The sequence below is a fragment of the Podarcis vaucheri genome, assembly GCF_965113315.1.
Source record: "Podarcis vaucheri genome assembly, chromosome: 6".
NCBI lineage: Eukaryota > Metazoa > Chordata > Lepidosauria > Squamata > Lacertidae > Podarcis > Podarcis vaucheri.
The window spans coordinates 56,114,895-56,141,782 of NC_138764.1; the positions used below are offsets into that span (position 1 = coordinate 56,114,895).

The 26,888-nt window shown below is 42.1% G+C and overlaps 1 long non-coding RNA gene across 2 annotated transcripts; it reads right to left on the bottom strand.

Annotated features, from left to right (window-relative positions):
* LOC309535647 lies at positions 1-26,015 on the bottom strand. 2 transcript variants are annotated; one of them, XR_014221324.1, is made up of 4 exons: positions 25,965-26,015; positions 2,040-2,178; positions 279-1,047; positions 1-159 (listed from the first exon to the last, which is right to left on the bottom strand). It is a non-coding gene; the product is annotated as an uncharacterized lncRNA (long non-coding RNA). The 2 variants fall into 2 exon arrangements; XR_014221325.1 differs by lacking the exon at positions 25,965-26,015 and having other exon boundaries at positions 2,040-2,332.
* Positions 26,016-26,888: the final 873 nt, after the last annotated feature.

The window sequence follows — 26,888 nt, forward strand, 5'->3', positions numbered from 1 at the left end:
TTGACCAACATGATTGTCTCTTGTGAGACTTAGCTGCCTGAAGAGGGGCGTGTGAAAGAGGCATGTGGGCAATTAGCTTCTCATTGTATTGGCTAAAGTGAAGCAGTGAGATACTGAACTTTTATCAGCTTCAAAGCAAAGAACAGCATTTGTAAACTGCTATTTGTGTCTCCGGACAGCGCTGGCCCCCGGCCAATAGATGTGAGATGGGCGCACAAACCCCAGAGTCTGGCAAGACTGGCCCGTTCGGGCAGGGGTACCTTTACCTTTACCTTTACCTATTTGTGTTTATGAGCCAAACACATAATATTTCCCAGAAGGGTAGCCATACTAATTCCTGTTGCAGCAAAACCTCAAAGAGTCTTAGGCACCTGAAAGACTTGATGAATTTATTGTGGCATAAATGCTAGTGGACTAGAGCCCACTTCATCAGATACACATGAAGTCTGTGATGTTTTCACATAATCTTACAGTTCCAACTTCAGCTGCATAGCATACTACACTTTGCTCCCATTTCTGCTTTGTATTTGGTCATTACAGATGGTAGAAAATGGATTATATTTTCTTAGCTCCAGTAAAGTGGCACAATAACCTATACACACAAGTATTTTTGAAGGGGGTACTGAATAGCCTTGCAGCAGTAAAGATAGCTACGTGGTAGAACAAGTAGAGTAAGTCTGTTCCTTGGGGCTTTTAAAACATTCACCCTCAGTAGATACACACTGATTCCAGCACTGAAAAGTGGGGAGCGCATCCCCTAGTTATGCAAAAGCAGAGGAACATATAGCAAAATTACAGGGTACAGTGGGGTGAAGCTAGACTTCTCGTTTGCTTTTACATTTCCAAACTATTGAAGAGTTACATTAGTACTTCTTCTGGAATGTTCTGGAAAGTTATTTTCAATTCTACACAACCTTTTTTAAAAGTTCTGAAAATGAAGTGAATCGGAGCCATGAAGGAGTATGTCTCTGGTCAGTCATGATGTCACTGGCACGCACCGAAAGGCTCCTATGACAGATACAACCACATTTCACATGATGTTCTAGTCTGTAATAGAGAAAAATGGTTGTGGGAAATTTGCCCAGAAACAGCATGTGCCGGCAGCTTATTGTTGGTAAAAATGCAGTTTGCCCCAAAATAAATTTGCTATTTTTTGGACCCCTGTAAAAAGTGACAATGGATTTATTGTTAAATAAAACAGATATTTGGAAAGGTCTTTTGTCTCCTTATGTGGCTAAACAATGTAATAGGTCTGAATTAAACTCTGGAGAGTTGATGCCAATCAGTGTAGCCAATACTGAGCTAGATGGACCAGCAGTTTGATTTTCTATAAGGCAACTTTCCTGTATTCAGCAGACAGTCTGATTTCCAAATAGAGAGCAGAAGTTAAAAAAAGATGGCCTAAAGATTTTGCTATGTAGAAAGCAGGTTCCTTGCTCATTTGTCTTGCAAGCCCTTCTTATTTTGGCATTAGACTACCAAATAACATTAGATCATTTATTCTTTAAAATCTGCTCGTCTAGTTTTACTTTCTATTTATCGGGTTATTTTTTCACACAAAATGTTTCACCAAGAGCTTATCTACTACACCTAAGAAGAGATCCTTAAATGAATTGCAACTGATGACAGCGGCAATTTAATTTAGGATTTATACAGTGAATGAAAGAACCTATTCCTACCTGTGAAAAGGGAAGAGCAACCTACTTCATAAAGTTACTTTGAGGGCAGTGCAAAATAAATATGGTAAAATTCTTTGCACGTTTCCAAAGGGTTATATAAATTACCCTTGATAGTAACTGAAATCTACTATTCATTGTTAAATATAGCACAATGAAATATCTGAAAGAAGCTCCTGCTAGACAAAAATGTGGACCTGCAACCCTTTGTCTTTTCTTCCTGGTTTCTTTGCTGCAGGGATTGTGAAACCCTGTCATGTTCTTATTTTTTTTATAAGGCTCATTTCCACTTGTAATTAGGGCTGTCTCAGCCACAGGCTCAGGCCTCTAATTTGGTGTTTATGTTGATGATGCATCACTCACCTGGGGAGGGCCTCTCACGTGGATGCTTGCTGGGTTTTCCCCATCCAAGGAAGGTTGCCACTTTTTCTTTTCGTTTCTTCTTAGTTCTGCTCCTATAGCTTTAACAGCAGCCTGACACACTCCAATGTAGCAGGTCAAACTCGTCATGGAAGGAGAATACAAAATATAGCACAGTTCAACAAAACAAATCAAATAACCCCACCCTCAAAAGCATAACATTTTCTCTGTCTGTTTGTCTATCTGTCTCTCTGTACACACATACATACTAGGGGATGTGGCCCCTCTTTCCTTTGTTCCCCAACTCTGCATGCCCCCATCAACCCCACTCTACAAAGCGACCTGCCCCCAGTCTTTACTCCTTGCCAAAGCCTCTTCCCTCCCAATATAATTTGCCAAAGAAACACCTCCCACTTGCCAAACCTCTGCAACCCTCTAGGGGCCACCTGCCCAACTGCCTCTGTCTCGCCCTCCAACTCTGATGCGATGACCCAGCAGCTCTGAGAGCCCAGTTTGTGGTCACACCATATTTCGCAAAAAGCACCTGTCTGTGGCCAAGTGAACTGCAGTGTGATGCCATTACATACTAGAGAGGCACTGACAATAACATTTCAACAGAGAAAGGTCAAGGAGAACAGGTGCATCTCCAGCCACCAGCTAAAGCTGCAAAGAGATGGTGCCTGATGCACCTGTATAAGAAAGGAATTCTAAGTTTGGGGGCCATTACAGAAGAGGTTTTCTCACAGGCCTTGCACCTCCAAAAAAGATGGAACCATACAATAAAACAGATACAAAACACTAAAATCAATGCAATAAAAGAGCTGTACATAAAAGCACAGAATAAAGAAAATACAATCTGGCATCACATACATTAATCACACCAAGACCTAAACAGCCCCATAGGGCAAAATGCTACATAACCATCATAAAGGAGAAACTAAGCATATAGGCATTATACTAAGTACATAGAAACTAAGTACTTAGGCATTCTACTATAGAAATATCTAAAGACTGGCATATAGGGTGGGTCCCTCATTAAGCAATGTGGGAGGTGATGGATCAGTGCCCCCCAGCCCGTCTGCTGTTGCTTTGCCCATGAGGCTGTGAGCTGCAACTGCTGTTGGCTTGCTGCCTATTGCTGCCTCCACCACCAATCCATTATGGAGTGGCCTCTAGGAGAGCCACCACTTGGCTGCTGCAGCAAACGGCAGCAGTGCTCTTAAAGTGCTCTATGGAAAGTTGCCTATGCAACATTTGGCCAATAGGCTGCCATTTTATTTGCAAGCCAAGGAATGCAATTGTGCGAAAGGGTGTCCTAGAGAATAGCTGTTTAAAATCTCACTATTTGCTACAGTGAAACTTCATTTGCCATTAAAAATATAAGAAGTGCCCAGCTGGATCAGACCAAAGCCCCTTCTAGTCCAGCATTCTGTTTTCACAGTGGCCAGCCGGATGCCTAATGGAAGCCCATTGGCAGGATCTGAATGTAACAGTGCTCTCCCCATTTTTGGGCCCAGCAACTGGCCTGTCTCTGACAATGTAGGTGGAATACTTCTGCAAATATTGTTTGAAGTATTGAATGCCTGTGCCACCACTGCTAATGCACCAGCACATATATGTAAGTAGCACCTCTCAAAGGAGGAGGAGGAGGAGGCTGATATACCTGCCTCGAGAGCCAGTGTGGTGTAGTGGTTACGAGCGGTGGGCTTGTAATCTGGGGAACCGGGTTTGCATCTCCGCTCTTCTACATGCAGCTGCTGGGTGACCTTGGGCTAGTCACACTTCTCTGAAGTCTCTCAGTCCCACTCACCTCACAGAGTGTTTGTTGTGGGGGAGGAAGGGAAAGGAGAATGTTAGCCACTTTGAGACACCTTCGGGTAGTGATAAAGTGGGATATCAAATCCAAACTCTTCTTCTTCTTCTTCAAGTAGCACAATGTATTTTGCTAGCCCTGCTGACATAATCAGCACTTTCATTTTGGAGATATAAATCAGCCTGCTTGGGATGCTAAACCACGCTAAGCTGATCAGCTTCATATCATAGTAGGCAAAATGAGTGAGATGGAACTCAATGAGTACCGATTTCCCACATGCCTATGACATGTAAAAGCCTGTCTCTCTTGGAAGAAGACAACAAAAAAGAAAATACATTCTGGAAGCATTGCTGCAGTATTTATCACATGTAAATGATCAGCTGAACCCAGTGGCCACTTCCACACTACCAAAAAAGAAGACAAAATGCATCATAAAAAAATGAAAAAAGAAGAAAAGAGAACATAGATATTTTAAAACACTTTGGGATGCCTCATTGTTGCTGGCATGTGTCTGTCTCAGGAGATAATGAAAGAGTGGGCCTTTGCGGGGGGAAATGCCTCATGGAAAGTGATTCATTAATAATAATAATAATAATAATAATAATAATAATAATATACATAAATTTTGCATATGCTAATTTATAATTTATATGTATATGTGCTAGTTTTTTTAAAAATACTGTAATTTGAATAATGCAATATATCTCAGCATATTGGGAAAGACTGTGAACAGGTGACCTATCTGGCTATTAAGTACTGTATTCTGTTCAGCTTGCCAATTTGCTTTTTAGCCCAACTCAAGATGCTTATACTACATATACACGAAAGAGTTAAAATATCTAAAATAGTGCCTTCTTCCTTAACAACTTGCCCAGTTACTAAGATCAGTGACATCACACATGCCACACAGGGAACCTATGATACTGTATAACTTGCAAACATTTTATAAACATCTATCTGAGAGTAAGCCTCATTGAAATCAATGGGACTTAATTATGAGCATATTGTTTAGGGTTGCACTTTATGAGATTCCCCTGGGCCTCCAGCACTGTTCCCAACAGCATCCATACAAAGCATTCCTACTGGGCTGAGTCACTACTCAGTTGCTGTTTAGAATTTCCCCATTAACACCTCCTCACATGTTTTGACTTAACATTCAGGTTGATCACAAAGTACTGCCATCATTAGCCAGTCCTCTGTTGCACACAAAGAGACTCTGCCATGAGCTACTAACTGGTCTGATCTTAATCTGAATAACAGATTAGAGACAGATCTGCACAATTGATAGCTTGGCTTTTCTGCTTTCAGAAGGAGAGGTCTAACCTAATTAAGTCTGCAAAGCACCAATCTTCTATCTTTGAGACTTTGGCAAAATGCAGACAGAGGATTTTCCATCGCTCCAGTTTTATCTCCCCCTACTGTTGTTGTTGTTTTTTTGTTAATGTGTCTATTTCCTAGCCTGAAAAAGAGTTTTGGGAAATTTGAAAACCTGCTCACCATTTCTGACATTTCATTTGGCCCTAACAGAGTTATTCCACTGGTGTTACTTTCCTTTACTTTTAAAAAAAAATTCTTTGGAAATTGCATCCCCTTGATATTCCTTTTTCTAATATTTGGCTTGAATACTATCAAATGTTAGTTTGAATAATAGCCAATATTTTTTGAGTACATACATTTAGGACACATCAAGCAAATTTTATATAATTTAGGGAAGCTCAGTAAGAAGCTCACAAAGTTTGAGAAATTTCTTTCCTACTTCTAGTGCTTCTACTACTGATGCAATATAGTACTTGACTGTTCAAAGCACTTTGCATACATTATCTTGATGAACCCTGTAAGGATGATGATGATTTGATTCATTTTGACAATTTATATACTGTTTCATTACAATCATCTCTAAGTGGTGTAACAACTCGCTCAATACACTAAAGATAAAAAATTAGTGAAAACTATAAAATCAGAATACTGTTAAAATGCCTGTGTGAGTAGAAAATCTTCAATAGGTACTGGAAGTTCAACAGGGAGGGTCTGTCTGGAACCTCACCTGGAAGTGAGTTCCATAAACCTGGGCCCACAATATAGAATGCAGGACTCCTGGTGCATACAAGTCATGGGGAGACAGCTAAAATTGACTTTCTCAAAGACCTCATTGATTGGGCAGGGATATAATGAATCCACATACATTGTAGATGGGAGTGGGACTGTCTGTAACTGAAAGAGAGAGGGGTTAGCCTAAGGCTTGGGAGAAAGTTCAAGGCAAGGATGTGAGTCAAAGTAGGGAAGGACTTTGCAGCTCATGTCTCTTAGGCACAGCACTAGAGCAGCTGTGCTCTAGTCTGTGTGCTTTACATGCATGCAATTAATTAATTAATTACCAACAACAAAATAGAAAACAACAACAAATTAAAAAGCCAGGTAGCCACTTTAGGATGTATAAAATGACTTTTTAAATAGGTGAGTCCAACTATTCCCATGAAATTCATTGATCCAGCAATGGATAATAATATTGTTATGAGTTTGTGGGGGAGGAAGTAGGCTATGTGCTGGGAAACACTGGCCCGCGAGCACTCCAATTGGAGAACAGCCTTTACCAAAGGTGTCATGGGTTTTGAAGACGCTCAAAACTCAGGACGAAAGGGAGAAACGAGCTAAGAGGAAGGCACGTTTGGCAAACCCTCACCATGATCAACTCCTGCTCATAAATCTATGTCCCCACTGTGGAAGGACATGTGGATCCAGAATTGGCCTTCACAGTCACTTACTGACTCACTGTTAAAACTGTGTTTATAGAAGATAATCACTTACAAGTGATTGCCAAAGAAGAAGGCTATATGTGAGATTCTCCTGTCCCTTGGATCCAGCAAGTGTTGACATATAAGCCACTAGCTTCCTGTGTAGAGGTGACAGCCTGGGTGATGGGCCATTAACGGAAACAGAGGAAAGGGCTCTGTGTGAGACAGAAAATGGGTGGGGGCTGCTCATGGTTAGTTAGAAGACAAAGCTAGAGTTTCGAGTTGAAAGTAGCAGTGATGTGACCTAGAAGGAAAGCAACAAGTTGGAGAGAAAGTTGGGGCAAAGTATGAGAGAAATGTTTGGATTCTATTTGAATCCAAGGCTGTGGTTATGGGAGAAACAATAACTTTTTGGGGTGTTGATGCTGTGAACCCCTCCATCGCAGGCTCAGGTTGTATAGATGTGTAAATAAAGCATATATCATAAAGACACCACATTCCAAAAGGAAACATGAACCTTAGGTAAGGGTCTGGAACACCTGGAATCTTGCACTGCTAGAGACTGGGGTGCCATGTAACACTATAACCAAGATTAAAATTAACAGAACAAATGTTTATTTTAACGGAACACAGGAAACTATCTCTTACCAGGTCAGGCTTTTTGTCCATCTAGCCTATAATAATCTGCTCTGATTGGAAGCAACCCTTACCTGATCCTTTTTAAACTGGTGATGATAAAGACTGGACGTGGCACCTTCGGCATCAAAGCACTGCACTGAATGGGTTGAACCTCAGGGTCCCTTTCAACACTACAGTTCTATGATTCTGTGTGCCCCATCACAGAGCTATGATTCCCCCTCCTAAAATTATTAGTCATTAAGTTAGGGTGCAGCGTCACAGCAGAATATGAGAGCTTGGAACAAATCACTGCACTCCCCTATTCCTTACTCATTTTTTCAGGAGTGCTTTAGATCTGGAGAAAGATTTCTCTGTGGTATGGGCACTTGTTCTGGCTCAGCCCAGCCATTGCTATGATATGCCCCTCCTCTAGAGGTATCAGGTGAGGAAAGTGGTATTGCTATGAAGCCAAACCACCTCTGAAGAAGGGGGAAGGTATTTGGATCCCAGAACTGCCCTTGATTCTTCATGTGACCTTTCATTTCCATACTCTTTGATGTTCAAATCCCTTGTTTTTACAACACTGGAGGGAGGGATTCCTTTTAGATCACCAGCATTGTAGAATGGAAAACATCTGCAGGACCCCCTGATTCCATTTGAAAGTGCAACAGCTGAAATGCCACACAATATCTGTCTTCCCCAGCCTTGCTGGCTGTGATTATAATTTTTCCCTCCAAACAATGCAGTTTTTAATGGACAAGTGGAATTGTATGGCTAGAGGACAACATGTGATAAACTGCTCATATTGTTCCAAAACAATGAGGCATGAGGAGGGCAGACGTCCAGGCAAAATACCTCGTGGTGTTCTGATTTATTTAAAATATTGGTGGAAAAATCCTCTTTTTGCCTGGCTGGCTAAGCTAGTGTTTCAGTCCTATATCATTTTCGACTGAAGAGAGGTGGAAATCTCCATTATATTCTGATAGAAAGATGTTGCCTTCCCAGCTGGAGAGGCAACATTAGAGGTTGTTTTGTTTCCCCCTTGCTGGAATGCCACAGAAACCTATTCCTACTAAATTGAGACGAGGATAAAGACAGCTTCTGTATGAGACTAGAGGGTGATTTATTCCCCTCACTGCATCTTGAGTAGGAGGGTGCGATATTCTAAAATCAGGAGCTGTCCTTTAAAAATAGGACATCAGACAACTCTAGCAGTACTTTTCTAAATTAACACATTTCAGGCCTTAACTTAAATTGAGAAACATTTGAAGAGTTTCTTGCTACTTTGGGGCACTTTTCATAGTGTTTTAATGGCAGAACCACTGACTTGCTATGGTGTACATTAAATTTCTCTCACCCCTGACAAGAATAATGGACTCAAGATCTTTCATAGTTCAACCCCTAGAAATAGCAGGACTTGCTAGTCTTAAACTGTATCTGACATATAGTATACATTTTAGGACCTACTCTCCTGATATAAAACCACTTTTAACTGGTTTTGATAGTTAACCTGATGTAAATTGTTTTAACTGTTTTTAATTTTGTACATACTATTTTATTGTTGCAACCCATCCTTGGACCTTATGGTGAGGGGCAGATAAGTAATCCAATAAATAAACAAAAAAATCCCAGCCTCTTTGTAATTTTCTCTTTTTCTCTCTCTGTCTTCTCTTGTATGACCCGTGGTACACTGAAGTTGTCTTCCTATAGAAAATGAAGGTATAATCCCATGTCCCATCATGAGACGAGAGGGATAATTGATTAAGATACTGAAAATGTCCCTTGTCTAAGGGGTAGCCACAGTGTCAAAGGTAAAAATAAAAAGGGAGCTGGAAGCTGGTTTACAAACCTCTTCATTATTGTGTTTTTGCAAACTCCAGTTGAGGCCCTCTCTGATGTTGTGGCACTTCTTTATACAGTGGTACCTTGGGTTAAGTACTTAATTCGTTCCGGAGGTCCCTTCTTAACCTGAAACTGTTCTTAACCTGAAGCACCACTTTAGCTAATGGGGCCTCCTGCTGCCGCCGTGCTGCTGGAGCACGATTTCTGTTCTCATCCTGAAGCAAAGTTCTTAACCTGAGGTAATATTTCTGGGTTAGCGGAGTCTGTAACCTGAAGCGTATGTAACCTGAAGTGTATGTATCCACTGTATTGAGGTGTTGTTGTTGTTGTTGACTACTGTACTTCATTTGAAGGATTTCCCCCCTCTCCTTTTTATAAATCATTTTTATTTATTTTTGAACAAGGGAGGAAAAGATTACAAGCCATTCAAGCATTTGTAAATAACTTACAGAGTTGGGAGGGGGGGCGGGATGTAGATTTACATAATACAGATAACTGAAGAACTAGCCTTAGGTTTTTGTTGTTGTTGTTGTTGTTTTTTTTAGGGAACAGTGGTGGGGAGGATAAACGAGGGATTAAAACCCCATATGCAAATAAATTGTTTGTTTGTTTCTATTAGAGAACAGCAACAGGAACTTAAGCAAGCTGCCTTATACTGAGTCAGACAATTGGTCCATCTTGCTTAGAATTATCTGATTGGCGGCTGCTCACCAGAGTGTGACAGAGGTTATTACCAGCCGTTCCTGGAGCTGCCAGGGATTGAACTTGGCCCTTCTGAATGAAAAAGCATGTGCTCTAAAGCTGAGCCACAACCCTTCCCCTACCAGCATTTGCCAAACACAAATACAGGTTTTCACATACAAAATCTCTTTTCAGAGTTATCAGAGATGACAGGTAATTCTTTGATTTTTTTCCCCTATGACTTACTGCCATATAACTGAAATGTCAGTATTTTGTTTTGAAATGAAATGTCATTGAAATGCTTACGGGTGTTTGCTAACATGTTTTATCATGTAGTCTTGACATTCTTGTTTATGTGAGACGCTTTCAATGCAATCCCTTCTGTGGAAAAGCAGTGTACAAATTAAAATCTAGTGACATCTAGTCCAGTCAATGTGCTTGGTGGAATATGGTTCTCTCATGACAGAAACTGAACTTTCTCACATTATTATTATTGCTATTAATTAAATTTCTATACATTCAACTGAATCACAAAGAATATAGCAAGATTCAAAGTTAGCTAGGTTGCCTTGACTTGCTCCAGGAATCCCCAGATAAGGAAGACTTTTAATATAGCATCTCTTGCTACTAAGGGCCTTCCCGCATTAATAAGACATGGGGCCTCCCTGGTCAGACAATGCTGTATGCAGGGTGTGTGCCCTGCTCTAGTTCACCAGTCTTTTGAGACTGGCAGAGTTACAGAGTGCACCGTCTGCCTGCCACACACCCCTGGGTGTGCTACAGCACGAGACTCACCTCTGAATGATTCTAGGAGTATGGCCATAAGGTAGCACTGCCCTACTTATACCAGAACCTGGGAACTACCCCCCTCCCATACCCTGGCTGTGTGCCACGACTTGTAGTGTTTTGCATCAGTATGGAGGCAGGTTTTATGTTTCTGGGTATGACTGCATATAAATGATGCTTGAATGGAATGGAAGATGTTGACCAAGTAGCTTCTCAGTAATTTGCTGCTAGAAAGCTGCAAAAACCAAAAGTTAATATCTCCCCAGCCCCCATAGAAAATAAACAACTTCAGGATAATAATAATAATAATAATAATAATAATAATAATAATAATAATAAATTATTTATACCCCGCCCCTCTGGCTGGGTCCCCCCAGCCACTCTGGGCGGCTTCCAACAAAACACTAAAATACAATAACCTATTAAATATTAAAAGCTTCCCTAAACAGGGCTGCCTTCAGATGTCTTCTAAAAGTTTGGTAGTTATTTTTCTCTTTGACATTTGGTGGGAGGGCGTTCCACAGGGCGGGCGCCACTACCAAGAAGGCCCTCTGCCTGGTTCCCTGTAACTTGGCTTCTCGCAGCAAGGGAACCACCAGAAGGCCCTCGGTGCTAGACCTCTAGCAGAGAGAGCAGCATCTCATCTGAAAGGAGCATCGTATTAGCAAGTGACTGGCCCTTTCATGCTTTAAGAAAGGCTGCAAAAGAAACAGGTGGAAGAAACCAGGCAGCATGCTTTATTTAGAGGAAAGAAACTAAAAGTGAAAGATGACTGAAAGCAGTTTCAAATGCAGCAGGCGGCTATAGAGAGACTGGAGAACTGTTCACCACACCCATGAGCATGAAATAATGCTTAGGCAGAAGTCCCAGGTTAAATTGCTGGTATCTCCAGGAAGAGATGAGAAAGACTCCCTGAATGAAACCCAGAAAATACACTGTTGGTCAGGGTTGACAGCGCTGAGCTAGCTAAACCAATGGTCTGATTCAATATAAAGCAGCTATCCAAGTTCCATCTCTTCTGATCTCAGAAGCCAAATCGTGTCAGGTCTGGTTAGTATTTATAGGAGTGACTGCCAGTGCCTAGGAATACCATTTTTAGTAGAGAGGCAATGGCTCATGGGTAGAGGGCAGGTTTTGCATGCAGAAAGCCACAGGTTCAGTCCCTGGCATCTCCAGGTAGGTCTGGGATGATTCCTCTCTGAAGCCTTTGATAGTCACTGCCAGATAGACAACACTGAACTAAATGGATCAATGATTTTAAGAAGGTAGTTTTCTCTGTTCCAGTGGAACAAAATATTGGAAAGAATATTCTATTGGGTTGGGAACTGAACAAGTTGCTTTAGAAAGTTTATAAGTATCCCCTTTGGATTGTTGTGAGACTGAATTCATGTTTGTTGAGATAATAAAAATATAGGCCTGAGTATGATTAAATGAGTTAAAGCAGCATCTAAAAGGACTGGGCAAATTAAAAGGTCATTATCTGATGCTGAAAAGGTAATAAAGTTATCATTATGGAATGCCATAAGGCCAGCATTCCAAAGCCAGGACACCGCTACAAAAAAGTCCTGTCTCTGAAGGCAGGTGGACCCAAAGAAGGGCCTCTGAATAGGATCCAAAATCTGGCTTGATTTAGGTGGGAGCAGCTGGTTCTTGAGGTGCACTGATTCCAGGCCACACAGAGATTTCAGATGTTAAGGCCAGCACTTTGAAATGTAGCCTTGTCAACTAGGCAGGCTTATGGTAGCCCTGTGTCCTACAATATGGAGGATAGTCCTCTATTTGACGGACTGGCAAGAGCACAGTCCTCTATTTTAAGGCGTCCTCTTGGAAGAGCTGCCCAGTCCAAGTCAGGTTTAAATATAAAGAACTGAAGTGAGCACAGAGGCCTTGAAGCCGGCGATCAACATCCAATAGACAGCTGACTGAACACAGGTCCCCTGATCCCAGTCCTTACTATGGTAAGATGGTTGCATTTCTGTTTAAATGACAGGAAATGCTGTTAAATGTGCACATATGCAAATACATTAAGGTAAAGGTACCCCTGCCCGTATGGGTCAGTCTTGCCAGACTCTAGGGTTGTGCGCTCATCTCACTCTAGAGGCCGGGAGCCAGTGCTGTCCGCAGACACTTCCGGGTCACGTGGCCAGTGTGACAAAGCTGCTCTGGCGAGCCAGAGCCGCACACGGAAACACCGTTTACCTTCCCGCTAGTAAGTGGTCCCTATTTATCTACTTGCACCCGGGGGTGCTTTCGAACTGCTAGGTTGGCAGGTGCTGGGACCGAGCAACGGGAGCGCACCCCGCCGCGGGGATTCGAACCGCCGACCTGACGATTGGCAAGTCCTAGGCGCTGAGGGTTTACCCACAGTGCCACCCGCGTCCCCTTTATGCATATACATTAGCATATGCAAATTTTATACAAGTCTGTGTTCTCCATTGTTTTCTATGAGGTGGGCGATGCAGTTCCTCTTTTCTGGCAATGCATAAGTTGTACCCTAAACTAGGCTTGACCCCTTCAACACAGAGCAAAGACAATCTGCTTCCTCCCCCTCACACATTTTCAGCAAAATCCCAGTGCCTCAGGACTCAATTCATTTTACGCAGGAAATGTCCTGCCTGCTACTGAGACTGGCTGGCAGCTTGCCCCACCAGAGGACTGTGTTTACATGCCTGGTACTCCCCAGATTTAATATTTGCTTGTTTGCAGCAGGGTGTGCAATTCCTCCGGCAAATACCTGGAGAGGAGTAGTCAGGGCTGTGTTTATAAATAATCTTCTCAGGGCTTTCTGTACACCCCTTTGCCATGAGCATTTCTGACAGTGGCAGTCTCTTCTTAAAGAGCAATTCCCTCCCACCATCTTTCCAAGAAATCTACAACAGTGCACCCAGGAATCTAAAATTATGTAAGTGCAAGCAGGAGGATACAAGCCTACTTAGATGAGGATTCATATGTATTGCTTTTGAAGAAGCACAAAGCAACATTCATTCACCTGCCTCCAGTCCTAGACACATTTCCATAGAAGTGGAAACCAAAACCAATTAAATGTACTTTAATCTGCCTTGAGTGTTTGGTGTGTGTGCTTTTCTTCTGGATTTTCATCAGCAGTGCAAATGCCTAGTACTTACCGCACCATTCCCAAAGCCCGCCACTCTACTTTCAAATGCTTGTAGCTGAACCCTGCTCAGTTTGCAACAGTTTGAAACGGAAAGTTACTACCATCTGGTGAGCTGCTGATAATGAGTTGTATTCAACTAACATTTAGTCAGAGTAGATCTATTGAAATTTATGACCATGACTAACTTAGCTCCTTTAATTTTAACGGGTCTACTCTGAGTAAAATATAGTTGCGTACAACACAATAGCTGTGAAGCTTCTAACTTTAAATTGGCCCTGGTAGCTATCTGTCTGACAGCAGTTTGAACTGTAGAAATTAGCAAGGTGTCCATTCGCAGCAGCTGCAACTGATGATAATACAGCCACTTTTGCTGCAGCAGATTTTAGTTACAATCCTATGCACTCTTACTTGAGAATAAGCCCAATGGAATACATTGAGATTTTACAATGATTAGACATGTTAATGACTGTACTATAACAGCATTATCCTCTCTGAAGAAGGTAACACACTCTTAAACATGATTACACTGAAGGAAGTCCCACTGTGTCCGATTAAACTTACTCCCAGTGCATAAGATTTTAGCCTTAATTAGCTGCTGAGCACTTAATCACCCATCACACTCTCAGTCAGTGAGTTAATTTATTCTCTCTCTCTCTCTCTCTCTCTCTCTCTCTCTCTCACACACACACACACACACACACATTCTCTTGCACAAACAAATTTATACTTTCCCTACTGCTTGCAGGTTGGTGAGTGAAATGGGGAACCAAATCTATGTTACTACTAGAATTTAGGCAGCCTTCACCAACCAATTGTTTAGGACTACAACTCCCATCAGACCCAGCCAGCACAGAACCACCCTGCTGTGAAAACATTTGGAGGGCATCAGGTTGGCAAAGGTTGGGGTGGTATTGACTCTTAGTTTTGTTTGGACAGCACATACATGGATGTGATCGTTTGCAGGTGATAACAGCAAGGGTTGTCCCCATATGCTTGGAAAGCACCGACAACATCCTGGATGCCTCTATGAACTGTTGATACTGATATAAATTGAAGGCTGATTCTGAGGAAAAGCGGAACTGAGCTTTCTGGCATGGCACTTCCATTTTCTCCATCTCACCTACATACTTTAAAACACAAAAATACAAGCGATTTCCTGAAAGACTTCACAAAGCAGTTTTCCAAGACAGCTTTTACCAGCTTGTGCTTCTACCTTTAGTCCATAACTCTCCCCAAACCATCTCCAAACTGACTGTGGGCTGTGTGCACATTACTGTTTACTCTGGTTCCAGTGTGCTCCCACTGCTGGCTTTTGAATCTGTGTACCTACATTATTACCCATGATGCAGAATTATCCTGTGTCTCCTTGAGAAATGCTGCTGTTTGATGTGTTTTCCTTCAAATCACCTTCAATCTAAAGGGAAAACTTAAGCCACATTCACTTCGCAGTTAAACAGAGGTGTGTATATTTGAGATAGCTATTGTGTATGCACAGCTTCATGAATAGGCATTCCGGGGGAGGGGGTTGCAGGGGCAAGGAAACCAATCAGGTCATATGCATCATGTGAAGACATCCCCACCCCCTCTCTGATGTGCTCAGTGACATGCAAATGCAACTTGGAATGCAGCAGGGAAAAACAGCCTTGTTGCACGTTAATCTGGTAACATGTACACACATTAAGCAAATTAAGATACAGGTAGGTTATCCATCCCCCACCCCATTGCATTTCAAGTCACATTTGCACATTGCTGTGCACACCAGATGTCTTCACCCAATGCACATTTCCTGTTCAGTTACCCTGTCCCTGCAAACCATCTCTAAACTCCTATTCATGCACGTGTCAGCTATCTATACATGTGCTGTTATCTGTACACACACAAATGTACACACCTCAGCTTAACTGTGAAGTGAATTTGGCTTAAGTTTTCCTTTTGAAGCTAATTTGAAGGGAAACATGTCAAACATCAGTATTTTTCAAGAAACTACAGGATAGCTGTGAGTATCATGAGTATCGTCGTGTGTACACGGATTCAAAAGCCAGCTGTGGGAGTGCATTTGAACCAGAGTAAACAGTAATGTGTACACAGCCTATGAGTCCTATCTAGGAAGCCTGCCTGCTTTCTTCTCTCTGACTGACATCTCTCTGGTGTGTGTGTGTGTGTGTGTGTGTGTGTGTGTGTTGTGCTCATAGGGTTATTTGCTACACAGTGACTGTTGGTTTTGGCATGGAGTGAGGACCACACCTGCTATTCAACAGCCAAGGATTTTTTTATACATATAAAAAACCCCCTAATGCAATATTTGTTGTGGCTTTAAGATACATATAAAACACACACACAACATATCCATTCAACCTGACCATGAGGGATGATGGAAAATGTTCTGAGAAAGCAAACTGTGAGAAGGAAAGTATTTGAATTTTGAGAGACTTCTCTTAAGAAAATGTTTCTTAAGAGCATCAGGCCCCTGTGAAAGTAAATATTTGTTGGCTGCTTTCCTCACATGTTTCTAGTCATCTAGTTGTTGCCTTCTATGAAAGCTTCAGACTCCCAACCATCTTTTTCTCCTTCTGTGCTGTGCAGGGGGATGAGGAGAATATCAGGTGCATGACTTGTCTGGCTCAAGAGGCAGTTCTAAGATGCCCTTCCAGATAGCAGATACGCTCTCCTTTTAACAGCCACCTCAGATGATGATAACTGACAGCCCAAAGGAAGGCACTGAGAAACAAGAGGGAGACATCAGCATTGCTGAGGAAGGAAGTACCTCAAGGTGTGCAGAAGTAATTAAAAAACCAAAAAAACCTAAGTGGCCAACTTATCTTTTGTAAACCACTTTGAGGGGTTTCCCTCCCCAAACAAGCGGCATATAAATTTTATGAAACAAACTCCCTTAAAAACAGACCAGTGAGGACTGACAATAGAATATTGTGTCATTTGGAATCCTGTGTGTGTTTGTGTGCACACGCCTTCATGTGGAACACAGTGAAGTACCCTGAAGGAAGGTATGTCTGGCTGGAAACCTGAAGAGCATTCACTACTACAACATTTTGTTGTAGTTCCCACTTGCTCCTCCTATCTCTGTGACCCTGCCTCAGTGATTTAGCCTTAATGTAACCCTGCAAAAAAACTTTAGTGGAATAGATAATGCTGTCACTGCTGGGTTTTCTGCATATTACTAGCTAGATTGACTGGTGCTTTTTTCTGGACCAGGATAAAGACTGGAAAGGAACCTGTGGGCCATGGAATTTGTATATTGCTAGTTTCCCACTTCTTGTAATGTTAGTATTTGGAAGACTGGCTCAAGCTAAAAATGCCAGAAGGCCAGAAGTGAGTCGTAATATGAATTTGTCATTATCAATTGTGTTTGGCTCATGGGATATACCAGTTAAGAACAGACCAAAGGACCAACCAGTCCAGCACTCTGTTTATTCATTTACAGATTTTTATACCACCCTTTACCAAATGGACACAGGGCAGTTTACAAATTAAGGACTTCATAAATACCTAATATAAAGCATTAAAGTGATTTAAACAGCAAACTAAAGTAACATCAGCAAACATTCAGCAGTTCCAACAATTACATCATTCTGCAATGCCTATACTTTATATCGTACTTCCTCGCCTGGTGGAAAAGTTGCATCTTTACCTGTCTCCTCAATTAAAGCAACCACAAAGCAAGATGTTTTTCCACCAGGAGGTAATTCCAGAGTTTTGTAGCTACCACTGAAAAGGCCCTGCTATTGGGCCCCTTACTTCATATATCCTTGACTGGGAGAAGTCACAAAACCCCTTGCTGATCTTGACATGGGAGGAGACACTCTTTCAGAGAGCCTCCCAGTGCTCTGCCAGTGGATAACCAGATGTTAATTGGAAACCCACAGGTATGGCATGAGTGCAACAGCACTCTCCCATTCATGATCCCCAGCAAGTTTTCTGTCACTGCATCCCTTTTACAATAAGTGCCTGAGTATCATGTTTGGAATTAAAGCAGGACTACAGGTTTTGAATGGTTGTCCTCTTCTGGGACAGGCTACATGTGCAGCAATTGCCTGCTATAAAAGTCTAGCTCAAAGAATGCAAACCGGATGCTGGAAATCAAACTGACAAGAAAGCAAAAGCAAATAGCAACATAACATCTCAGCAGCATTCTTGCAGCCAACTAACAGTGAATGATTAAACAAACTGCATGCCATCTCACCGCTCTGTTATTGTTTTATTTGTTATTATGTTATGTATTTTTGTGTTTTTATACTGTAAACCGCCCATGATCTTCGGATGAAGGGGGGTATATAAATTTAATAAATAATCATATATTAACAACACCTATCATATTTTAAGGAGAAACACACTACTTGAGAGAATAAGATGCTTTATTTTAGGGCAAGTGAACTTATTCTCCAAATGTTGAGCATTATATACGGTAGCTAAAAAATGGCATAGTGCATGCATAAGAGAACTCAGCAAGCTTGGGGAAATCTCATAACTTGCAGAAGCACAACAACTTTTTTTTTTTTTGAGGGGGCATCTTGGGGAAATTATAACCCCAAAACAGCCCAATGCTCAGTGCCCAGATAATGATGAATGGTGGGGGGGGGGGATAGAAAACTAGGGAAACAAAATTAAATAGAGTATGCTAGAAAATAGCATGCCTGGCTGGCTAGAAATCTGAATGGGAGCCCTCCATACAACCACATTTTATTGCCAATCACACATGTAGAACTAAATAAAATGGCCCAAACTGAAGAAAGGGACTGATCTCAGGTAATGAACTCAGTGACATATATTTGTGCAATTTTTTTTAGTATGGGCAGAAGGTGATGAAGATGAAGATGAAGACTCCAAAGTTCCCTGCTAAGCACTTGAAAGTGGGAAGAGAGTGAGGAAAACAGCAATGGATCTCTTAAAAGAAAGAAGACGAAAAACATGTCCCTAATTTTTTTCCTTGCTTATTAGCAACCGAAACTGTTTTGGAACCTGAGCCCCAAGAGATTAGCTAATCTGAACAGTGAACAAACCTGCTTCCAAAAATTGCAACCCTTTTGTGATGTGTAGCAAACCTATTTACCAATATGAAAGCTGGATAATTAAATGACACTTCCTGGAACAGAGGGAGGAAGCTTTACGTAATGCAACATGAAAGCGGCTTGCTCCCTGATCAGGAGAAGGATATTGTTCCTTCTAGACTTTTGTGCCTGACCAAGGCTGTCTACTCGTGTGTGTGTGTGTGTGTGTGTGTGTGTGTGTGTGTGGTGCTGCTGCGAAGGGCAAATAGAATGCCCGAGCATATGTTACATGTCTGATATTAAGTTGGGGTTGTTGTTTTTCTTACTCGTTATCTAAAAGAACTTTTTTACATATAGTGTGGGTGTGTGCTTGGATAACTTGCCCTGTAGGAGTATTATAAGCTGAGCAGTTAATATTGTGTGATTGTTTAACTCTCTGTGTGCTGAATGAACTTTCACAGCAACTATTGGGTTCATACAACTGGAAAACAGTAGAAAAACTAAAAATGTATGGCAGAGGTTGCTAACCAGTTGGCCCTCCAGTTGTAGTTGGACTCCAGCACCTATCAGTCCCAGACAGCATAGCTAATTCTCAGGCATGATGGGAACTGTAGTCCAACACTAGGAGGGTCACAGGTTAGCCATCCCTGATGTTCAGGGATATACATGTGTTTCATTCAGCTTCTGTTTGTTTGTTGCAGTTCAGCACAGCCTCCATCTCTAGCAGGTGAGTAAGAAGAGGCTACTGAGTTTGAAAGCCAGGTGTGCCTTGTTTTATGGCTTGCAGTATAGAGCACACTACTGCCACATAACTGCCTAAGAGACTCAGCAATTCCATAGAACAAATTATCTTCTAGCTACTCACAGGTACCCATGGAAAAGATCCATGTTTATAAAGGAATCCCATGGGAAAACTCCACAATGTTCTTCTTATTTAAATATTGATCTGCCACCTTAACGGCAAAGATGTAAGAATCATCCATGCCCCAGATACCATAAGATAATAATTCATTATTAATTAAAAGATGGCTGGGAAACTGCATTCCAGTGTTACCAAAATACACAGAGGTGAGTTGGAGGAGAAGGCAATAGATTCAGAAATAATGTCTGCCAGTCAAGTCTCCTTTTGAGGATTTTAATGCCTTCTGCTCATTGTTTCAGTAACTGAATCTGGACTAGGCGGTCATCATGGTGTGGTAAACGTGCACTATGCTGATTTCTTGCTTTCTCCCAACGGGCCCAAACAGAAGGCATTTAGAATTCAAAAAAAATGTAGGAGATACTCTGCTTCCATGCTTTCTGGATTGGAAGGGGCCATCTTTGCCCAGCCCTGGAACCAGAGATCTCATTGGATGAGGAACAGGGACAACAGAACCCTAGCATATCTCCATACTGCCAATGGCTCAGAGGAGCCATCAGAACTGGACAATCCTACCCAAGGACTGGAGGTCCTCATACCAGCTACCTGGATTTCTTGCTGGCTCTCAGACCCACCACTGCCCACCTCCCCCAACAGCAGAAGAGACAGGGAGCTAGACAGAAGTTCCAGAGCTACCACTAGCTGCACATGAGGCTACTTGAAAGGAGGGAGAAACCTGTCCAGATTAGGGTCTGGCTGAGATCCAGGAATGGGTGGATTCTTCAGCTCCTATAAAAGCTCCCAGCTTGAGCTGTTGAAGCTCCCTGGAGAAACAGGCATTATAGCAGAATGCATCTCTATCTCAATCTCTTCCTTCTCATGCACTGTCCATTCCCAGCAACCAATATTCAGAAGCCTACTGCTTCTGACGGTGGAGCTGGAACCAAACCTCTGTGGCTTGTAGCAATGGTTGACCTATCCTCCAACAACTCTATAGTGTCATGATAATTATTTTGCCATCTCTGGTAATCTCATCAAATGCTGTTTTAGCAGGCGTGATACACCTGTAACAGTGTGATTTGGAGTGAAATACACACACACCCGTTGATAAGGTTGCAATCCTATGCCCATTTACTTTTGATATGGACAGAATTCAGTGGTGAGTAAACATACTTAGTTTTGAGCTATGTGATTTAATGCAGCTCAAGACTGCATGACATAATGTATTGGAAACACTCACATGAACAGTGACATTAGTGGGGGGCCTTCAGTTGATGTGAGCAATTGGCTACAATGAAATAGCCAGTTCACACACTCTCGTCTGCATAGTCTGGAAAAGGTTACCACTCTTGTTCTACAGATATCATATGTATATTTGCACTCAATTTGGGTGGCAGACATTAATCAAGTAATGAATGTGATTAATTAAAATTTTTAATTTAATTTTTAATTTTTAATTTAAAATTTGGATTTTAAGTAGGGCTCACCTCTGTGTATTATCAAGTGCTTCCCATAAGCATCTGTCTGGCCACTGAGAAAACAGGATGCTAGACTAGATGTATCTTTGGCCTGATTCACAAGGCTCCCCTTATTATCTTAAAGGCTTAAGGCAAAAGTTTTCAACCTTTTTGAGTCCATGGCTCCCTTGACCAACTACATTCTTTCTGTGTCAGCCCTGCGGGGCTCAGAAGCCCAATTATGTCGCCCCTGTTCCCTCAGCCTCCTCTCCTCTCTCCTTGGGAGTCCCCTGGGCAGCCGCCACAGCCACCCCTGGTCTCTGAGCTGCAAAAAAGAGGGGTGCCTCCCAGAGGCACCATTTGCCTGGGTGCTTATAGCCAGGGCTGCTGCAACAAACAGCCACACAAGCCTTTGGGAGGTCGAGACACGAGAGGGCATCAGAGGAGGAAGGGAAGGGACAGAGGTGAGTGTTGCCCGCAGTACCCCGACCATCATTCAAGGCACCCCAGGGTCCCATGTTACACTGGTTGAAAACCACTGGCTTAACGTATCACAAGCAGGCAAATGTGTACATATATAACACCCACTGATGTGAGTGTGACAACTAGGAAGACTTCATGGTTCAGGATAACAATGCAGTGGATTTGACAAAAGCATGGCAAATTATGCAGTAGCACAAAGACACTACTCTAGTCAGCGTAATATGAAAGTAACAATACAATACTTGGCCTACCCTCCAGGGTGGTTGCAAGAATTACTAAGATGAGATATAAAAAGTACTCAGAGCTCTTGAAATGTACTATAGAACAGTATTAGTAGCAAAACTTTGATATCTGGGTTGGTAATGGGAGTGCTTGAATGAAGAGATAACATCTGCTATGGCCTCTTTTGAGCTTTCTACATATTGCCTCTACTTGCAAATTTGACTACTTGCAAACCATGGACATATCTGTTAATATGCCATTAACAGCGATTATCTCAATGTGATGAAGAGATAGCCTAACCTGGGAAGACAAAAGCTAGCTTGCTCCTATGGGTTCACCTTCCACCCAACTGGGGAAGCAGCTGGGATGGCAAGTGACCCTAGGCAGGGTCATATGTTTGGACAGGTTGAAATGCACCTGCCCCCTTAGATGTGTGCACATCTGTCTGTCTATTCTTTTGTGCTTTCCTCCTGCGGCTTGCCTGGTCTGGAGACAGTGCATATGCAGGTTGTACCTGTTACTTCACAGGCTGACCTTTTGTCCTGACAGATCCCTTATCCAATAGGTGTTCAACATCCCTTGAAGACACTACAATGACAGGGCCTGGCTGGGCTAAGCTGTTCTCCATCTGAAGGACTCAGACCCTGGGGGCTCTTCCTTCTTACACTCATTTGGGCTGCCAGCAAGCTTTCCTGGAACAGTGAAAGTTAAGAGTAGGAGAAAATAAAGTTGTTCTTAGCATGTTATAGAGGAAGAGAGGTAAAAAGGGCAGGAAATTTGTGCCGTGTCCATTTCCCCTTGGCCCTGAGCCGCAGCTCATTCCGGATCTGGGATTTGCGTAGGCAGAGTTAAAAATAACAGGGGTATATAAAGAGAAATGAACAGGGCCAGTGAATTCTATAACAAAGAGTCGAAGGGATGCGCAGTGAAGTGGCAGAACTACCACTGCATCAAGGAACATGATCAAAGTGAAAATGTTCCAACATAGAATAGTCCAAGTAACTGTAGTATGCTTCTGCATGAAAGTGTGTGCATGCCTGGGTAGGCAGCAGAGACAAAAAAGGAAACCATATTGCACCATATTGCAACCATATTGATATCAATAGCAGTTTTCCAGTTGATTTCAGTGGAATCTGGACTGTACCCTTATAATCAAATCATAACCTTGTTTACTTGGAAGTAAGTCTCATACAGCTTAATGTCTGAACTCCTTGTAGGTTTACTTGAGACTGTAGCCTTAATTATATGTTTGGTAATGTCTGTTCAGTTCATAATGCCAAGAGGTCTGATTACACTGCAGTTGAACATGTGTGTGTGTGCACGCTAATACACAGACACAAGGAGAGTTCGTGCCCTTCCAGCCATTTCAGTCTGTTTGCCTTTTATAGTCCTGGAAAATAACCATAATAATAAATCTTCTTCCTAATAATAGGTGGGGCTGTAATTTTCTAGTATGGAAATTTTTAATTGATATTTTGTATGTCCGTAACCATTAAAGGTTTCAAAGGAGATTCATGACTATAATAGGTGTAGATGATACAACTCTCTTTAGCAGGGTGAATAGTCAATATTAACTATCATTCTAACTTCAGTTTTATGAATTAATACAAATAAGAAAGTGGGGGGGGGGAGAAAAAGGTTTCTAAAGAGGCATATTTTCCACCCGGATGCTGGATGCTGATTTTTTTTAAAAAAATGTCTTTATGAAATACTATATTTTTAATTTGTATACATACCGTGCAGGATAACTGAGCAACTGCTTTCAGAAGGGCACAAGTGTTGGGAGGACCCATTCACTAAGTTGCTTCTCTCTAGTCCCCAGGAGAGAATGACACTCTTATTTAGCCTCTGTTATTGTTCCATTTGAATACAAATTGACAGAAACAAACTGAATAAGTACAAAATTAGTTCCAATTTGGTTTAATTTCTGATAAGCATGTGCCCAGAATTTTCACACAAATATTTTTATTGGAAGCCCCCAGGTCCAATCACATTACAGTCACATGAGTCCAACTGAAGTCCCCATTTATTTTCCTGTTTATTTAAATAGTTCTAGACTGAACCAACTGCAGGACTGTAATCCTAAAGACACTTATGAGATAGCTTTGGAATAGGCTGAGGAAAGAGATTAATTAGCCTCTTATATAGTGATGGTTCTCAACGACAATGACTGAACTTGCAGGTAAATTCCATCAGAACAATTACTTGATTTAATCAAGTAATGATTTAATCAAATAGCCTCCAGAAAAGCTAGTTGCATACATAATTTGATTTTCAGGACTTCAATCTGTTTCTCCCCCTAAAGGAGTGTTACCACCCTGGGTTGGAGCAAAGTTTGGAGTTCCCCCACCACCTCTGAAACTCCTTACAAATGAAAATGAATGCTACTCCTGATAAGATTGTTTTCTTTCCATCCAAGGGAAGGACCTGCCAAGCCTTGATAAGTGAATCTCCCTTTAATCTGAGGCCACTCTAGGTTGAATTTCATTTTCTTCTAGTTGTTTTTACTTTCATTTTGACCCCACTGCCTGGGCACAGCATTTGTGGCTGTATTAATCTACACCTGATAAATGGTTAGTTCACGCAGTTCTGTTTGGGGAGTGCAATATTAAGTGACAATAGTTTTTTCTTTGCTTTGTTTTTAAGAGACACATTTATAATGTGAACACCCGCCCGCCTTTACATGTGGTTTGGTTATACTGACTCAAAGGTGACAATTAGACAATGCTCACAAAAGGCCCTGCTGTTCTTTCAGAGCACAAAGTTTAAGCTGGCAACGCTGGCTTAAAACAACGGCATAGAGACAGTTCATTGCTGTTCTGAGGGGGCTATAATGGTAGTAGATGAACCCAAGTATTCTCTTTTGTTTCAGAGGGTGTTTTGAAAGGTTATGTATCACCAGTAATGCTAAGTACCCAACCCATTTCAAAGATAAGAAGGACTTGTGAGTCAAGCAAAGAGAAATGGTTGCTATGTAGAAATCTTTTGTATGTGTGTGAAACCCAAAGTCATGGAGGTGGAGTGCTTGAGACTGGGCCTCCCCCGCCCCCAAAGTGACCCATTCCCTACAATCAAACTCCTAGAGCCCAATGCTTCTGGGGAGGAGCAGCTTCTGGTGTATGCAAGTCCCAAGTAGGATATGTAAGCTCAGGTTCTACTGCTGTGAATGCTAATAATACTATTCATATATTTTTTTAAATTCCATCTTTCCTCCAGCAGGTAGACTGCCTCAGACCCTGGACGCTCCCTTTAGCTATCATGGGGAATAGCTGTTGATAGAATTTGGCTAATCCTCTTTTGAAAGCCATTTAAGCTAGTGCCTATTACTGCTTATTGTGGCAGCAAATTCCTTGAATTTGAGTGCAACCCTAAGCAGAGCTGCTGTATGTGTATGAAACGGCAGCTCTATCACCACTTCCAAAGCTCTGCAGACTCCTGCTAGCCAGGATTGTTTGAGGAGATGGAAGGTGGGCCTATTTAGCCTTCACCCCCTCCCTGCAGCTGCCTCCTCCTCCTCCTCCTCCTCTTCCTCCTCTTCTTCTTCTTCCCTCCTCCATTGGTTCTAATTGGTGGAATTGTTTACAGTAGCTCCAGGCTGGCCATAGGCTATCCTGCCATAGTCTCAACCCCAGGGAATGTCCTGTTTGGGGGCCTAATGGCAGCCACTGCCACTGGGAACATGGCTGGCTCTAGACATGCACCTTTTCCACTGGTGGAACTCATCTCTGCTGCTGGGGAGGCACCCATGGGCAAACGTCACACTGTTCATCTGAGAAGTCGGGGTTGCTCTGTTAGGAAAATATTTTACAAATAAGCACTTTCTTGTCTCCACATAATTCCACATAATACATGGATGTAAATTTTCCCAGTTTATTCTAGCCTTGGTGAAGTAGTTTAGGTTGAGAAAGTGAGTGAATGGGCCAAGGTCACCCAGTTTGTTTCATGGCAAGCAAAAAATCTAGGGGCTGACTACTCCTTACTGGTAGTGACTTGGATCTGTTCACATCCTTTCCTTGTTTCCTGGTCTGGGAAACGAGGAATAATTACACATTCTTTTTCATAGAAGTCTAAAAACTCTGGTGCAAGAGCTGATTGGAAGGCACAGCCCATAGAAATGCACACCTCTGTGCTCAACTGCTTCTAGGCATCAAATAATTAAATAATGTCCTTTAATTATGTCTCCTATTCTGCAACAATCCAACTTCATGGAACATGATAGGCATTTCTTATTTCAAAGGTACTCTAGTTTTACGGAACACATAAACCAGAGATCATAATTGAAAAACACACCTTATTTTGGATTCTGTAAATTTATACCTTGGCCCCTATGAAACCTCTTTCAAATAGACCACCAACAGGCTATTTTCTTTCTACTCAGGGCTGCATTCCTTCAACGATAATCAGTCACGGGCCACATGCCAACTGTGTCTTCTTTCTTCTTTGGCGATCACTCGTAGCCAAGTAAGATTGTCTTCCATAAACATGGTTTTAACAGTGAGTCTGTAAGTGACTTTGGAGGCCAATCCACACGTCCTTCCACAGTGGGAACATAGGTTTCCGGGTGGGAGCTGATTATGGTGAGGGTTTGCCAAGCGTGCCTTCCTCTTAGCACATTTCTCCTTTTCATCCTGAGTTCGAGCGTCTTCAAAGCCCCTGATACCTTTGGTAAAGGCTGTTCTCCAATTGAAGCACTCGCAGGCCAGTGTTTCCCAGGTGTTGGTGTTTATACTACACTTTTTAAGATTCGCCTTGAGAGAGTCTTTAAACCTCTTTTGTTGACCACCAGCATGACGCTTTCAATTTTAAAGTTCAGAATAGTGTAGTTGCTTTGGGAGACAGTATTCAGGCATCCGAACAACATGACCGGTCCAGTGAAGTTGATGTTGAAGAATCATTGCTTTGACACTGGTGATCTTTGTTTCTTCCAGTACAATGGCATTAGTTCACCTGTCTTCCCAAGTGATATGTAAATTTTTACGGAGACACCAATGATGGAATCCTTCAAGGAGTTGGAGATGGTGTTTGTAAGTGGTCCATATTTCACAATCATACAGTAAGGTTGGTAGTACAATAGTTTTGTAAACAAACATTTTGGTTTCCCTGCGAATATCCAGGTCCTCAAACACCCTGTGCTTCAATCGGGAGAAAGCTGCACTCGCAGAGCTCAGGCGATGCTGGATTTCGGCATCAGTGTCAGCCCTTGTGGAAAGATAACTGTCCAGGTAGGAGAAGTGATTGACA